Genomic DNA, 16,425 nt, shown 5'->3' on the forward strand with positions numbered 1-16,425 from the left:
AGATGCCAGAGTCGAAGAAAAAGAACTGGAAAAAAATCATGAAATATTGCGACCTGGCCATAGAAACTACATGGCTATGGATGAAACATGCAACAGTGATACCCATTGTCATCGGGGCACTTGGTACCATGTCCAAGAATTTTATAAGATACATCAAGAAATTGCAGCTTCCTGCAATAACACCAGTGGAATTGCAAAAAACTGTGCTACTTGGAACATCGTACATCTTAAGAAGGTACTTGGTTGATACCTAGGACACTGGCAGCAACCTGTATCAACCATTAGCACCAGTCAATGGTATTTGTGATGCATTTTTGAATGTTCCGTTGACTGAATTTCATGTTTAATGAATAAAATAAATAACAATAACAATAGATTAGGAGTTATCTCCAGGAAAGAGACCTGTTGTGTCTGGGCCCCCCAAGCCGGCCCTGCTGCCAGAAAGTGACTTGGACAGTGAGGGGGAAGGGCCGTCAGGACTTGCCTCGGGAGCTCCAGGAGCCAGAAACAGGCCAGGTGGAAGAGATAACGAGGCTTCCGTCCCCTGACTCTTCCCCCCACCCCAGGTCACGCCTTCAGATCCAGCTGATGGCAATCAGGCTTGGTTGGACCCTAGGTTTCGTAGGCAGGAGAGGAGGGAACAACAGAAGCAAGGGTGGGGCAGGCCTAGGAAGTACTGAGTCATGGAGCCACACCTCACAGGATATAAAAGGCAGCCAGAGCTGCTGTGTGTCTCTTTGTAACAGGGAAATCCACTAATTGAGCTGACGTTTGTTCCTGGGTGACTCACCAGCGTCGTGGAAGATAACGGAGGCTCTTGGCAGACGCTGGCTATTCTGCTGCCAGAGCCGATAGTGCCGGCTAATTAAGCCATCACTCGGACGGAGGCGAGGGAGGACAGAACAAGACCTGTCCTTGGATGGTGTGTTCTTTAATCACGTTACTCTATATAACAATTGCAAATAAATTTATTCCATATTTGGCAGGAGCCCTGAGGTGGTCCTGTTTGCTGATGAGAACTTATTATTCATGGGAGTTAAAAATAGAGATGGTGAAAGGCTCTGGACGTGGAGCACAGACCTTTAAAAAACAAACTGAATGGATGCTTGGATCAAAAATCCCTTTACTTATTTGTAGGTGAGATCTGAGTTAGTAACAACAGGAGGCAGGAAAGTGGTAGGGTGCAGGAGGCAAGCATCGTATTGGAGGTCACTAGCAAAGAGAAAATAAATAAATAAAAAGTATTTTACAAGTAAGACTTATGACCATACAGGTAGTCCTCAACGTACGACCACAACTGAGCCCAACATCTCTGTTGCTAAGGGAGACATTTGTTCAGGGAGTTTTGTCCCATTTTACCACTTTCCTTGCCACAGGGCAAGGGTTGTTAAGTGGATCTGGCTTTCCCTTTGACTTTGCTTGCCAGTAGATCGCAAAAGGGGATCACGTGACCAGGGTGAAATCTACTTATCTTCCCAACCAGTTCGGAAGTGCCCACGCGCACGCAGACCCTCTGTGCATGCTCAGAAGGTAAAAAACAACCAGGAGGGTGGGCGAAGCCTCGCACTGCCATCACTACTGGTTCTCCGAACCACGGCAGTCATCGGCCGAACCGGTCCAAACCAGGAGCATTTCACCCCTGCACATGACCCCGGGGACACTGCCACCATCATAAAGAAGAGTCAGTGGACAAGCGGCTGAATTTGGATCACGTGATCCAATGGATGGTGCAACGGTTTATAAACCTTATAAACAGAAGAACACAGACATCTGCTAAACTCTGCTGAAGATGTTACCTAGCCTGGTAACAAAACGTTGGAAAACCAACCCACAAGCTCGGAGGACAAACCTGCACCCTCATCTTACACTCGAGCTACAGATATTTGCCTCTATTGCAAGATGGAGGGACTCATTTACTACAGGTTTTGGTGACCATCTTCAAAGCGCTCCATGGCATAGGGCCGGGTTACTTACGGGACCGCCTACTGCTACCAAATACCTCTCACCGACCCGTGCGCTCTCATAGAGAGGGACTCCTCAGGGTGCCGTCAGCGAGGCAATGTCGTCTGGCGCCACCCAGGGGAAGGGCCTTCTCTGTGGGGGCTCCCACCCTCTGGAACGAGCTACCCCCAGGACTTCGTCAGCTTCCAGACCTTCGGACCTTCCACCGCGAGCTTAAAACATACTTATTTATTTGCGCAGGACTGAGTTAGATTTTAAATTTACGGGTTTTAAATTTGGGTTTTATTTTTATATATTTTTTAATTATTGGGCTTTTAGAATAAGTTTTTTAATATTGTTTTTATGCTGTATTTATGTGTTTTTTAAGTGCCTGTTAACTGTCCTGAGTCCTTCGGGAGATAGGGCGGTATACAAATATGATTAAATAAATAAATAAATAAATAAAATAAATACAGGAGAAAGAGCGGCAGAACCTGGAGGCGGAGTTAAAAGAGGGCTCAGCCTAGAATTCCTATGTAGCCACAAACAGACTAAACCCAACCCCCTGTTGAATTCTGTGGAACCTTATCTAACTCCAAGTAGGTTGCTAACTGTTATTTGAGAAGCTCCCTCTGCATAGTCACAAGAAGCAATAAATAAGCTTAATTGGACTTTCTTGTGTGGATCTGATCTTTCGCACCTGACAGTTACAGAAGTGATGAGTAACCATTGGAAGGCCTGAAGGACCTGATTGGGAACTGATCCACCTGGAGAAAAATCTATGTCAGCGTTCCAGAACACCCCCCAACTCCAAATAAAACTCTGAAGCAAGCATTTTTTTCAAAGCTCAATTTACTAGAATAGGTAAACTGGCACAGCTGGGAAAATCCGAATCGGAGAAGTCTGGGTTTTCCCTCAGAAAGTCAAAAAACCCCAAACCATCCCCTCATTCCTCAGTCGATCACATGCTCCAATCGTCATCCATCCCATCTCGAAACAGCTCTCCGACCACTCCTCCTCCAGCTGCAGGATCGGCCTGACCTTGACCAACAGGAAGAATGCTAATATGTCTAAAGACAACCCCTCTACTAAATCCCCCCCCTACTTTCGCCACACGTGAGAAAGTGGCAGCATGGAACCCTAACCCTAACCCTAACCCTAACCCTAACCCTAACCCTAATATGGCTTCCAAAGTTGACAATCTATTTATCTGGTCAAACAGCATCAACACTGACCTGATGGCATATAAACATCATCATCATTATTATTATCATCATCAACACTACCAAAAGCACTCTGGACAGTGAAACAAGATAAAAAAAACAGTACAATTATCAAGATTGGTAAAAAGTGGGGGGGAATACAAGATTGAGGCCCCAGTAAAATTTTCAACCCTCATAGATCACTCAAAGCTCCATTACCCAAGGTCCCAATCAAGTTGCTACTATCTGTAATGTCTTTACAGAAATCTACGGCGCAAATGCATTTAGAATATTAGGAATCTTTTTGATCAACAAAACTCAAGAGGATACTGCGAAGTTGGAAAAGAGAAAGAAAAGCAATTAAAATGGCTAAGGGGTTGGGTTAATAGGAAAGGTCATAGTATAATCCAGAGGTCCCCAACCCCTAGGCTGTGGACCAGTACTGGTCCATGGCAGGGGTGGAATTCAATTTTTTTTACTACCAGTTCTGTGGGGGTGTGGTGTGGTGTGGTGTGGCTTGGTGGGTGTGCCTTGGTGGGTGTGACAGGGGAAGGATACTGCAAAATCTCCATTCCCACTCCACTCCAGGGGAAGGATACCGCAAAATCTTCATTCCCTCCCCACTCTGGGGCCATCAAGAGTTGGTATTTGCTGGTTCTCCAAACTACTCAAAATTTCCAGAACCTGCTGAATAGCACTCCTGGTCCATGGCCTGTTAGAAACCGGGCTATGCAGCTGGAGGTGATTGGCAAAACTGCGCATGTGCAGGATTTATGTTGTGTGCTCCCCATCCCCTCCCGGTCTATGGAACAATGGTCTTCCACAAAACTGGTCCCTGGTGCCAAAATGGCTGGGGACCGCTTGGTGTAATCCACGTGCTCAGAGGAACTCCTTAAATCACACGTGTCAAACTCGTGGCGTCACGTTGCCATCATGTGATGCGTGACGTTTTTCTTCTCGTGGAGCTGGGGTGGATGTGGCCTATGCGTGACGCATCTGACCCGTGGGCTGCCAGTTTGACACCCCTATCCTAAATGCTATGGATCATATTTTCAGAGGGACTTCCAGAGAAGAAATAGTGAAATGGCTAGAAGTGGAGCAGATGACCAAAGAAGAATGTGTGGATCAGCTCTTTGTAATTCCTCTCCGGACTAGGAAAGGAGTTGAGATTGCCCACAAGTGCTTCATACAGTTGTTCCTTACAAGGACACCACAAGACAGTGGTTTTCAAAGAGTTTAGAACTCTGTGATATAAGGGAATAGATATCTTGCAATAGACCAGGGGGGTCAAACTCAATTTCATTGATGGTCACATCAGGTTGTGTTTGACCTTGGGGGTCGGGGTGGGCATGGATGGGTTGAGTGTGGCCAGCTTGGCATCACTCGTGTCGGGGGCCCCTGTGGTGGCCCAAGCGCTCTGCCAGTGAAAACGGGCTTCCGAGCTCCATTTTTGTCTGCAACAGCCTCCTGCAACCCTCTACCAGCGAAAACAGAGGTCGGGAGCCCATTTTTGCTGGCAGAGGCACTGTGGGCTGGTCCTTCGCTGTTTCCAGGATGGCCCTGCGGGCCAGATCTACGCACCCTGCCCTTGAGGTTGACAGCCCTGCAATAGACAGTTGGCATCTTTAAGGATACTGGGTTTGTAAAAGGTAAAGGTAAAGGTTCCCCTCACACATATGTACTAGTTGTTCCTGACTCTAGGGGGCGGTGCTCATCTCCGTTTCAAAGCTGAAGAGCCAGCACTGTCCGAAGACGTCTCTGTGGTCATGTGGCCGGCATGACTCAACGCCAAAGGTGCATGGAACACTGTTACCTTCCCAAAGGTGGTCCATATTTTTCTACTTGCATTTTTTTTGTGCTTTCGAACTGCTAGGTTGGCAGAAGCTGGGACAAGTAACGGGAGCAAATCACTAGGGATTTGAATTGCTGAACTGCCGACCTTTCGATTGACAAGCTCAGCATCTTAGCCACTGAGCCACCATGTCCCTTTCTGGGTTTGTATATTTCTTTTTGTAATCACTTTTGGATATTGCTTGTTAACTGCTTTTCTGCTGTTAGAAATAGGAATAGCAATAGCACTTAGACTTACATACCGCTTCATAGTGCTTTTACAGCCCTCTCTAAAAAATCAAAGTTTTATAGCACCAAATGAGTTTCCCTCAATCCTTAGCGAAATAAATTTTAAACACAAGATTGGGGACCAAAAAAAAGTACTTTGGAATATACAACAAAAGGGTGATTAGAACTTTGATTTTTGAAAGTTAAAACTGCACTAAGGGTCCAGATGGATTTGAAATAAGATTTTGGAATTAATCCTCAGAATCCTTCCCATGGGAAAAGGCTTTGTTTAGAATCCTCTTTTTAAAAGCCACGGTTGATAAACTTTGAAGATTGGACAGTAGAGGGAACTAGAGAGAACGGAAAGTTACAATTAAAGGAGAAGAACGGATAAATTTGACTTACCGATACAGAATGAAGCAAAATATTTTTTAATATTGAAGGTTGTTTTTGAACAACGGACTAAGAAATTAATTTTAAAAGTGCCTATCTCTATAAATAGACTGTGTTTAAAAGATGTCATGAAAAATTTAATCAATTGCATCTGACACGACTGAGACTGATTTGAAAGTGGATTTTAAAATGACAGACTACAAGAATGATATGGCAAAAGAATCTACATTGGACATAAAAAAAGCCAACTGATATGTTAATAACTACTGTAGGGGGGATATTCAAATAACAAACTAAGATAGTGGTGTAGATAATTTTCCTACCCTAGATTTACAAAAGAGGCTTGTTAAAGCTTTGAAGAATTTTGTGAGAAGGGACAAAACAAAAATGAAACCAAGTTCTAGGACATTATTTGAAGGCACTAAAGATCAAGATTGTTAAAAGAAAAAAGGGAGGAATATAAAAATGGTTTATTTGATCCAGATTAAAATACAAACATATATATATATATATATATTGTTATCTCTAATTATCTTTAATTGACTTTTAACTGGGCCTGAACAATGAGGCTTTACAGATTTGTTTATAGATATGGGATAGAATATGAGAAGAAATTATTTGCTGTATTTTAAGAAAAGGTAATAAGTTACTAAAATTGTTTATACTTGTGATGAAAGAGAAGTCATTTCTAGATATATTTATTTTCCTATCTTTCCTATGTTTCTATTTTTCCTTTTCTATTTTTTTCTTTTCTGCACATTTTATTTTTCTCTGTTGATTCTTTTCCTTTCTTTTTTTGGTATTCGTTTTATCTTTTTAATTGCAATTTTTTAATAAAATTGTCATTTAAAAAAACAGATAGTACTCCCAGAGAAAGCTTACATAAGTAATGTCTACCATGGTGTTTACAGGTAGAGTTAAAAAAACTCAAGATGGCCACTGTTTCAATGTGGAAATAAACGAACGCCGAACTTCCATTGCACTCTTGCAGCCGCCATCTTGACTTTTTTGCACAGACCCAGCAGATCTCACAGCCCCAACCTGTTCCACTGTTCGCAAACCAGCCCATGGTGCGCATCTCGGAGCCAGACATTCTCTCCTTGTACCCAGCCTGGAAAGTCAGCAACTGGCGTGTGTTGCTTCCAGTAAACCATTTATTCTCATCCAGGAAAGGCATTTTAATGCCAGAACGTGCCATGAAGGAGATGGTTTAGCAGAGGATCAATTACGAGAGCTCTCTCTCTCTCTCTCTTTCTCTCTCTCTCCCACCAGCCCCCATTTCCCATTTTAAGCCTGAATTGCTGCAAAGGAAGAAGAGTGACACCTAGTGCTGAGAAGGAAGAAAAAGACAACCCACCAAAATTGAGGTTGTGTTTGAACAGCAGGTTCGGCTTGTTCCTGCAAAGATGGGAATAACTGAAGACTTTTAAGGGCAATTTACTCACTATCCCTTCTTGATCCTCAAAGACACTTGCTTTTCACCTTAGCAATCTACACCCGCGTGGACCATAAATGGTCACACACCGAAAGGTCTACCAGTAGGGCTGGGCTGTTGACAATCCATCACCAAAACCCATTCATCGCACATTTGAGGAACCGAAGCAGAACCTTCCAGGGAGCGACTCGAGATGCATCACCTCTGCGTTATTTGCAAATTTATGATAAGGCAGGCTGGTCTTCACGCCATCAAACCCCATAATAATGGGGTATAATAAGAGGGAGGTTTCAAAAGGCAGAGCGAAAGGATGCTGTTGTGTTGATAGAGGCAAAAATAAGGAAGATCTTTAGGGGGATCTAACGTGTGCTTGAAAATAAGAACAAGAAAGAACAACGCTAAAATAATCCAAAGCAAATTTTCTTAGATGGGGGTGTCAAACTCGATTACATTGCGGGCTGCATCAGGGTTGTGTTTGACCTCGGGAGGCTGGTGTGAGCATGGGCGTGGCCAGCTCAACATCAGTCGGGGGTGCCTTCGGCGGCCCAGGGGAGGCTGGCGGGATCCATTGTCTCCAGTGGAGGAAGGCAAGACCAGGGAGTGCGCCAAGCCCTTGTCCTCCAGAGGAGCCTCGCCATCCCGCTCAGGCCACGTGGAGGGCCCCTGGACAGTGGCACAGGCTGTCCACTGGTCTAGGCAGCGGAGGGCAAGCAAGTTTGTTTTGCTAGCACTCTGCCAGTGAAAATGGAGCTCGGGAGGGGTGGCACTCCGTTTTCTGCCACGGCCGCCTGCAGCACTCTACCCATGAAAAGGGAGCTCAGGAGGGCCACGCGTGCCCCTGCCGAGCTCCATTTTCGGCTTTGACGGCCTGCTCCAGCACTCTGTCAGCAAAAACAGCGCTCAGGAGGGCTGTGTGTGCCCCTCCCAAGCTCCATTTTCGGCTGTGATGGCCTGCTCCAGCACTCTGCCAGCAAAAACAGCGCTCAGGAGGGCTGTGTGTGCCCCTCCCGAGCTCCATTTTCGGCTGTGACGGCCTGCTCCAGCACTCTGCCAACGAAAATGGCCGTCACCAGGTTGTAGATCAGCGCCTGGTCAGCCTGGGCCAGGCAGAGGCACCATGGACCGGTCTTTTCTGTTTACAGGGTGGCCCTGTGGGCCAGATTTAAACACCCCTCAACCAGGCTCTGGCCCCTGGGCCTTGAGTTTGACACCCCTGTCTTAGATAGACAGGAAAACAGCGTTCTGAGAAAGAACACAATCAGCCAGAATAAGCTTTCCTCCATCTCTTTGTCACACCATCCCGTACTTTAGAGAAATGTAGCTGTACAGGTATCCCTTGACTTACGACTGTTTGTTTAATGACAGTTCAAAGTTACGATTCGGAAAAAGTATCAGTCAGTTAAAAAAGAGCACTTACAGCAAAAAATAAAATAAAATAAAATTATCCTGCCTGGTTCCACGCATCTTTAAAAACCCCAATTAACTAAAAAAAAATGTAAGTCCAGAAACATTAGCTACACTCACTCTGGAGATAACCCTGTGGAGTACTGGGGGAACTACAGATGGATGGCAGGCTACAAATCACCCACTCCAGCCTTATTTTTTTTTCCCTCTCTTTCTCCTTCTGAATGGGCATTCAGACCTCCTAATTTTAACCCTTTAGTGTCAGAAACAGTCCAGCAAAACAGGCTATTGGTAAAATGAATTAGCTAAAAGTAATTATTCTGTTCAAGTGTACAAAGGTAGAAGATACACACAAACACATCCCAAAAAACAAGCATAAATATGAAAGATTTCTAGGCTGCATTAGCAGAGGGACAGAATCAAGATCACAAGAAATATTAATACCACTTTATAATGCCTTGGAAAGGCCACACGTGGAATTGCATCAGGTTTTGGTCGCCACAATGTAAAAAAGATGTTGAGACTCTAGAAAGAGTGCAGAGAAGAGCAACAGAGATGATCAGGGGACTTGAGGCTAAAACATATGAAGAACTGTTACAGGAATTCAGTATGTCTTGTTTTATGAAAAGAAGGACCAGGGGGCGACATGATAGCAGTGTTCCAATATTTAAGGGGTTGCCACAAAGAAGAGGGGGTCAAGCCAGTGGTGAAATCCTACTGGTTCACACCAGTTCAGGCGAACCGGTAATGATAAAAACTACCGGTTCGGATGAGCTGGTAGCAAAAAAACAAACAAACAAACAAACAAAAAAAGAAACAAAACCTACAGGTATTTCTGACGATCAGCTGTGCCGAGCGATTTAAAATTGTAGAAACCAGGAAATCCTGCTTTCTAGTGAATCTAAATCGTGTGGCACAGCTGTTCCTCCTTCCTCTGTGCTACTTACCTTCTCAAGCCCTCTTTTTCTGCCCGAAGCGCGCGCTTGGCACGTACTGCGCATGCGCACACAAGCAGCGCTTTTTGTGCACAATGCGCATGCATGCCCAGCATGCGTTTTGCGTGCGCTGCATATGTGCACACACACACACAGTGTGCACTTGGCACGCACCGCGCATATGCGGCCAGCGAACCGGTGGCAAACCGGTTCAGATTTCACCAGTGGGTCAAGCTATTCTCCAAAGCACCTTAAGGCAAAACAAGAAGCAATGGATAGAAACTAATCAAGGAGAACCAGCCTAGAAATAAGAAGAAATTTCCTAACAGTGAGAAGAATCAATCACAACGACTTGAAACTGTAGCTGCTCCACACTCAAATTTTTTCAAGTTAGGAAGAGTTATTACATATAAAGATTTGTTAAATGAGAGAGGAGAGTTGAAATACAGGAAAAATTTTGAATAGTGATACTGTATAGTGGGCATATCTCCAAGTACAATCAAAATACATGAAGGACAAAAATGATTGGGGCATAAAAACAGAGTTAACAGAATTAGATAAAATTTTATTAAGAACAGAGGAGAAGGCAATAAGGAAAATATATCAATATTTATTGGAACAGGATATGTTAGAAGAAGAAACTATATTAATTTGGAATAAATATTTTGGCTATAGCATCGATCTAGACCAGTGGTAGTCAACCTGGTCCCTACCGCCCACTAGTGGGCGGTTCCAGCTTTCATGATGGGCGATAAGGGTTTTGTCCGATACTGAAGCACTTTCCTTTTTTTTTTAATTTAATTGACTTTAAAAATAAATTCATAGCATTATTTAAAAACATTTTCATTAGGTTTTCATAAAATTCCTCGTAACAATTTAAATTTCTGAAAATGTACTATTTGTATTGCCTGCGCATAGGTTTAGTTCACGTTACGTAAGTTCGACCGCAAACAAAAGAGCCTCGTCCCAGAATAGCTCGCGCATTTCCCCCCACACCACCCAGCTGTAACAGACAAGCAGAGCTGGTAGTCGGCGCCCCCCAACCCAATCCACAATGCGTGAGAGGCATGCGCAGACGACAATACAAGGCGCATTACTGTGGGACCAGTGGGCGGTTAGAAAATTTTACTACTAACAGAGATACAAATGTGGGCAGTAGGTATGAAAAGGTTGACTACCCCTGATCTAGACAATTGGCAGGATCTATGGGAAAGAAACATAAAAATTACTTTAGCTACTACATACAAAGAAAATTTATACAAGATGTTCTATAGGTGGCATTTCCCAGCCACAAGATTAGCAAAAATAAGCAAAAAACATTTATCAATGCGTTGGAAGTTTGAGGCAGTGCCAGGGACTTTTTATCACATGTGGTGGGAATGCCCAAAAGCTTCAAAATTTTGGCACCAGATAAGACAATGGTTAGAAGAGATACTAATGCAAAATATAGAAGCAAAACCGGAATTCTTTCTACTGGGTATTATAGAGGGCAAATACAGCAAGAGTACAATTTACCTAATGTTACATATTCTAACAGCAGCAAGATTGGCTTTTGCACAAAAATGGAAAAACAAAGAGACCCTCACAGAAGAAGTGTTAGCTAAAATATTAATTTGTGCGGAAATGGACAGACTGACTTTGGAACTTAAAGATAAGAATGAATCAGAGTATTTATGAAATCTGGAACAAATTTTATTATTGGCCGGACAGGAGGAGAAATGCTGGGATAAGTGACTATTTATGAGCAAAGTTTTGAAATTTTTACATTAATTTCTTATGATAGATACGATTGACTTAGATATCGATGTAACCTGCATAGATGAAAGAATATATATAATTGAAATGTGATAATTAGTGTAAATTTGTATAGAGATAAGGAAACGTATAAATTATAAGGTAAAATTTGATGAAAATGTTTAAACCAGAGATGCCACACTATGTCCACTGTTTTTAATTTGTATTATTAATAAAAAAAAACTTAAAAAAAAAAAAGAAACTGTAGTTGCTCCAACCTTGGAGGTTTTTAAAAATAAATTGGACAGTTATTTGTCTGGAACGATATAGGGCAGTGATGGCAAACCTTTTTGCCATCGTGTGCCAAAAGTGTGTGTGTGTGTGTGTGTGTGTGTGTGTGTGTGTGTGTGTGTGTGACGTGTGTGCCCACACCCATAATTCTAAGCGCCTCGCACACAACACCCCCCCCCCCACGCTTCCCCACGCTTTTTGCATGCTGGGCCTGATAAGCAAGTTTTTTGCTCTCCTCAGGCTCCAGAGACTTTCTACAAGCCTTGGGAGGACCAAAATGGCCTCCTCACCACCCTCGAGGTCCTCTGGAGGCTGGAAATAGCCCGTTTGCCAACTCCTGTGGGACCGGAAGTTGGCAAACGGGCCGTTTTCGGCCTCTTGAGGGCTTCTGGGGGAGTGGGGAAGGCCGTTTTGGTCCTCCCAAGGCTCCTAGAAAGGCTCTGGAGTCTGAGGAGAGCAAAAAATGGGCCTTCCCCACCCCCACCAGGCCCTCCAGAGGTAGGAAACAGCCTGTTTCCCTATTGGAGGTGGGCCCACAAGGTCCGAAAATCAGCTGGCTGGTGCGCGCATGCACACCGGAGCTGAGCTCGCATGCCCACCAATACGGCTACACGTGCCACCTATATAAATCCAAATAAAATTCAGACAGAGCTTCAATTGCATCATTACCGCCATTAACCTTTTTCCCCCCCCAAAAAAACCATACAGCAGACTTCTGCCACACGTAATTCAGCATTTAGCCCCTGCTGAACGCACTCAATCCCATCCAAAGTTTTAGGAAGGTAACCTTGCTTCTGTTTTTCCCAGATTCAGATAGTCCTCAACTTACAACCATTCATTTACAACAGCACTGAAAAAAGGGACTTACAATGGGTCCTCACACTTACAAACACTGCAGCATCTCCACGGTCTCGTAATCATAATTCAGGCACTTGGCAACCAGCATATATTTATAATTAAAGGTAAAGGTTCCCCTCGCACGTACGTGCTAGTTGTTGCCGACTCTAGGGGGCGGTGCTCATCTCTGTTTCAAAGCCAAAGAGCCAGTGCTGTCCGAAGACATCTCCATGGTCATGTGGCCGGCCTGACTCAACGCCAAAGGCACACAGAACACTGTTACCTTCCCACCAAAGGTGGTCCCTATTTTTTCTACTTGCATTTTTACATGCTTTCGAAACTGCTAGGTTGGCAGAAGCTGGGAAAAGTAACGGGAGCTCACCCCATTACATGGCAGCACTAGGGATTCGAACCGCCGAGCTGCCGACCTTTCGATCAACAAGCTCAACGTCCTAGCCCCTGAGCCACCGCGTCCCCACATATTTATAATTATATTTTATACAAATATATATAATTATATAGTTATAAGTGGCGACCAGAGTCATGTGAATGCCATCTCTGGCTTTCTCACCTGGCTTCTGACTAGCAAAGTCAACGGGGGAGGGGAGCTGGGTCGGCTTAACAATCACTTGATTCGCTTAACTGCAATGATTCACTTAACAACCATGGCAAAAAAAATATCATAAAATCAGGTGCCGTTCGCCAGTGGGAGAGCCGGTAGTGGTAATGTTGATGTGAGAGCGAACCGGTTTGCTCCAGACATCATCTGGGCCCTCCTGCCCGCCCCTGCGCTATACTTACCTTTATTCCTTCGCTTTTAGCCCAGCTGAAAGGCACGGCAGAGCGGATTGCCATGCCTCAGCTGTTCTGGAATTTAAAGCGTTTGCGCGAAGCGCAGGATTGGCGCAAAGCATATGTGCAAAGCGAACCGGTGGTAACACTGGTTGGAACCCACCACTGCCACTCACTTAACAACTGCTTTTCTCAGCAATGTCCCAATTGTAGCGGTAAGTCAAGAACTACCTGTATGTGTTGTTTTTCCACAAAACCCCACCACTCTCACAGAGCATGTTGATGTCTGTCTGGTATGCATGGAGGATGGTGTCATGTGGGCTACTTAAGGCTCCCCATCAAGGAAAAGAGGTTGCTATTTACAGATCGTCCTTGACTTATGACCATGATTGAGCCCAACACTTCTTTTGTTAAGTGAAACTGTCAGGCCTGGAAGCCATATGTTGCATTGGGCCTTCAGGCCTACCACATTTACTGCTGTGGGAAACTGGGAGGGGGGATTGTATGGAGTAGGGGTGATATGTAGTCATAACAACATTCCTTTCTCAGAGAGTCAAGGACATCTTGCCCTGCACGTGAAGGAGTGTGGCTGGGAAGCATCTCCAGTTGGGGCAGTGCTTTGATTGGATCATGTGATAGACATGTGGGTGCAGGGGAAGGGACTTGGACTTTCCTTTGGGTGGGGAAAACCCGGAAATGTTCAGATTCGGCTTTTCCCAGATGTGCCAATACGACATCTCTAATAAAATGGAACTTTGAGCCTCAGAGTCTTCTTTCGTTGGCGGGTGTTACTTGGAACCCTGACAGAAACATTTCTTCAGTGACTTTTCACCATTTTACATTTTTTTTTGTTTACATTTATATCCCGCCCTTCTCTGAAGACTCAGGGCGGCTTACAATGTATAAGGCAATAGTCTCATTCTATTTGTATATTTTTTACAAAGTCAACTTATTGCCCCCCCAACAATCTGGGTCCTCATTTTACCTACCTTATAAAGGATGGAAGGCTGAGTCAACCTTGGGCCGGGCTTGGACCTGCAGTAATTGCAGGCTCTGTGTTCTAATAACAGGCTTCTTAACGGCCTGAGCTATCCCGGCCCACTGAGCTATCCCGGCCCAAGATTTCTCTTGCCACTGTTGTTAAGTGAATCACTGTCGTTCCTAAGTAAGTAACATGGTTGTTAAGTGAATCGGGCTTCCCCACTGACTCGGCTTATCAGAAAGTCGTGACCCTGGGACACTGCAGCTGTCCTAAATACGAGGCTGTTGCCAAGGATCTGAATTTTTGATCATGATCATGAGGATGCTGCAAGGGTCGTTAAGGGTGAAAAAAAAGTGCTAAGTCACTTTTTCCCAATCCTGTTGTAACAGGTCACTAAATGAACTGTTGTAAGTCAAGGGATAGGCACCTAGACAAGATAAAAAAAAAATGTACTCGACTCCAGGCGAAGCAAGAGACCGCCGGTTTCCCTCTGAGGCGGACGGAAGGGGTTAAAAAAAATGTGCGTGCTCGAGAAAGAGTGAGCCAGCCAGCGTGAATGGCTGGTCTTCGGGTACAGGGTCCCACATAATAAGACTATTTGTATTCATACTGGCAGAATAAACACTCAGTGTTCATGCCAGGCGAGCTACGCGCTAGTAATTTCAGCCCAAACACAGCTCGGTCCCTTGGGAATTTCTCTACTCCCCTGGTCTCCAACCACTCCAAATGTGAAATGAGAGCTAAGAAGTGGATTTCGGGGCTGGGGGCTGGAGTGGGGGGTGGGGGGAGAAATAGAGGCAGACAAAGACCAGCAAAGAGAAACTCGCGTGCCGCACTTGAACACTGCTCTCTCGCTCGCTTTGAAAGGAGAAACTGTTAACGTTATCGGGGGTTTCGCTGTCCAGCTGCGTACTTAAAAATCTCCCGGTCCTCCCGTTTCTCATACCTTAAAAATCTCTATCTGGATGGAGTAGTTTAATTCTACATCCTGCCCGGAATAATAGGCTACAATAAAAGCACATATTGGAATTTATAAGGTTCCTAGGTGCTCTCTGAGCTTGGTGGTTTCTCTTGCAGGTGTTTCGTGACACCCCGCCCCGCAAACTAGGTAACATCATTAGTGGGCACTGATGATGTTGCTTAGTTTGGTAATGAAACGTCTGCAAGAAAACCACCAAGCTCAGAGGACACACCCTCGTTTCAACCCTGAGCTATACACGACCCCAGGAAAATGCAAGTCTCTAGATGGCCATTTTGCATGCCAGGTAAGTACAGGGCTTGCACGGAGGCTCTGGGAGGGAGAAAAACGGGCCTCTAGAGGGCCTCCGGATGGGCAGGAGAGGCTGTTTTCGTCCTCCCCAGGCTCCAGGAAAGCTTCTGGAGCCTGGGGAAGGCGAAAAATGGGCCTAAGGGGCCTACCAGAAGTCCAGAAATAGGCTGCTTCTGGCCTCCAGAGGCTTCAGGGAGACCTGCTAGGCCCAAAATGGGGCGTGAAGGGGGTGGGGTGCGCATGCACGGGTGCGCAGTGGGGTGGGAATGGAGATTTTGCAATATCCTTCCCGCAGGAGTGGGGAGGGAATGGAGATTTTGCAATATCTTTCCCCCAGGAGTGGGGAGGAAATGGGGATTTTGCAATAGCCTTCCCACAGGAGTGGGAAGGGAATGGAGATTTTGCAGTATCGTTCCCCTGGAGTAGGGTAGGAATGGGGATTTTGCAATATCCTTCCCACAGGAGTGGGGTGGAAATGGGGATTTTGCAATATCCTTCCCCCAGGAGTGGGGTGGAAATGGAGATTTTGCAATATCCTTCCCCCAGGAGTGAGGAGGGAATAGGGATTTTGCAGAATCCTTCCCCTGCCATGCCCACAGAACCGATAGTAAAAAATATTGGAGTGGCAGGACCTGGGGGCAGAGTTAAAAGAGGAATCAGCCTACAATCACTACGTAGCCACAAGTGAGCTCAGTCCAACCTCCCTTGAATTCTGTGGGCCTTTATCTAATTCCTAGTAGATGCTAACCGTTAGGTTGAGAAGATTCCTGTACTTAGGCTGTTTAGCAATAAATCAATTTAACTGGATCATCACCTGTGGACATCACCTTTTAGTGCCTGATAATCCATAGCCAAAGTGTACCAAACCTGTAATTGTGTATTTTGATATTGCAAGCCTCCCCAGAGTCTTTTGGAGTGGAAGGCCAAAATAACACCATTAAAAAATAACAATAGCGCTATACCGCTTCATAATGCTTTACAGTGCTCTCTATGTGGTCTGTTACCTTCCCACCAAAGGGGGTCCCTATTTTTCCTACTTGCATTTTTTACGTGCTTTCGAACTGCTAGGTTGGCAGAAACTGGGACAAGTCACAGGAGCTCACCCCGTTACGCGGCAGCACTAGGGATTCGAACCGCTGAACTGCCGACCT

General features: G+C 45.1%; 1 protein-coding gene across 7 annotated transcripts in view; it reads right to left on the bottom strand.

The window, feature by feature from the left end:
* The window catches only part of ACACA (acetyl-CoA carboxylase alpha), a 334,336-nt gene that overhangs the window by 100,484 nt on the left and 217,427 nt on the right, over positions 1 to 16,425 (bottom strand). The gene's annotated exons all lie outside the window — the stretch shown is intronic.

Source organism: Ahaetulla prasina, chromosome 1 (genome assembly GCF_028640845.1).
Source record: "Ahaetulla prasina isolate Xishuangbanna chromosome 1, ASM2864084v1, whole genome shotgun sequence".
Taxonomy (NCBI): domain Eukaryota; kingdom Metazoa; phylum Chordata; class Lepidosauria; order Squamata; family Colubridae; genus Ahaetulla; species Ahaetulla prasina.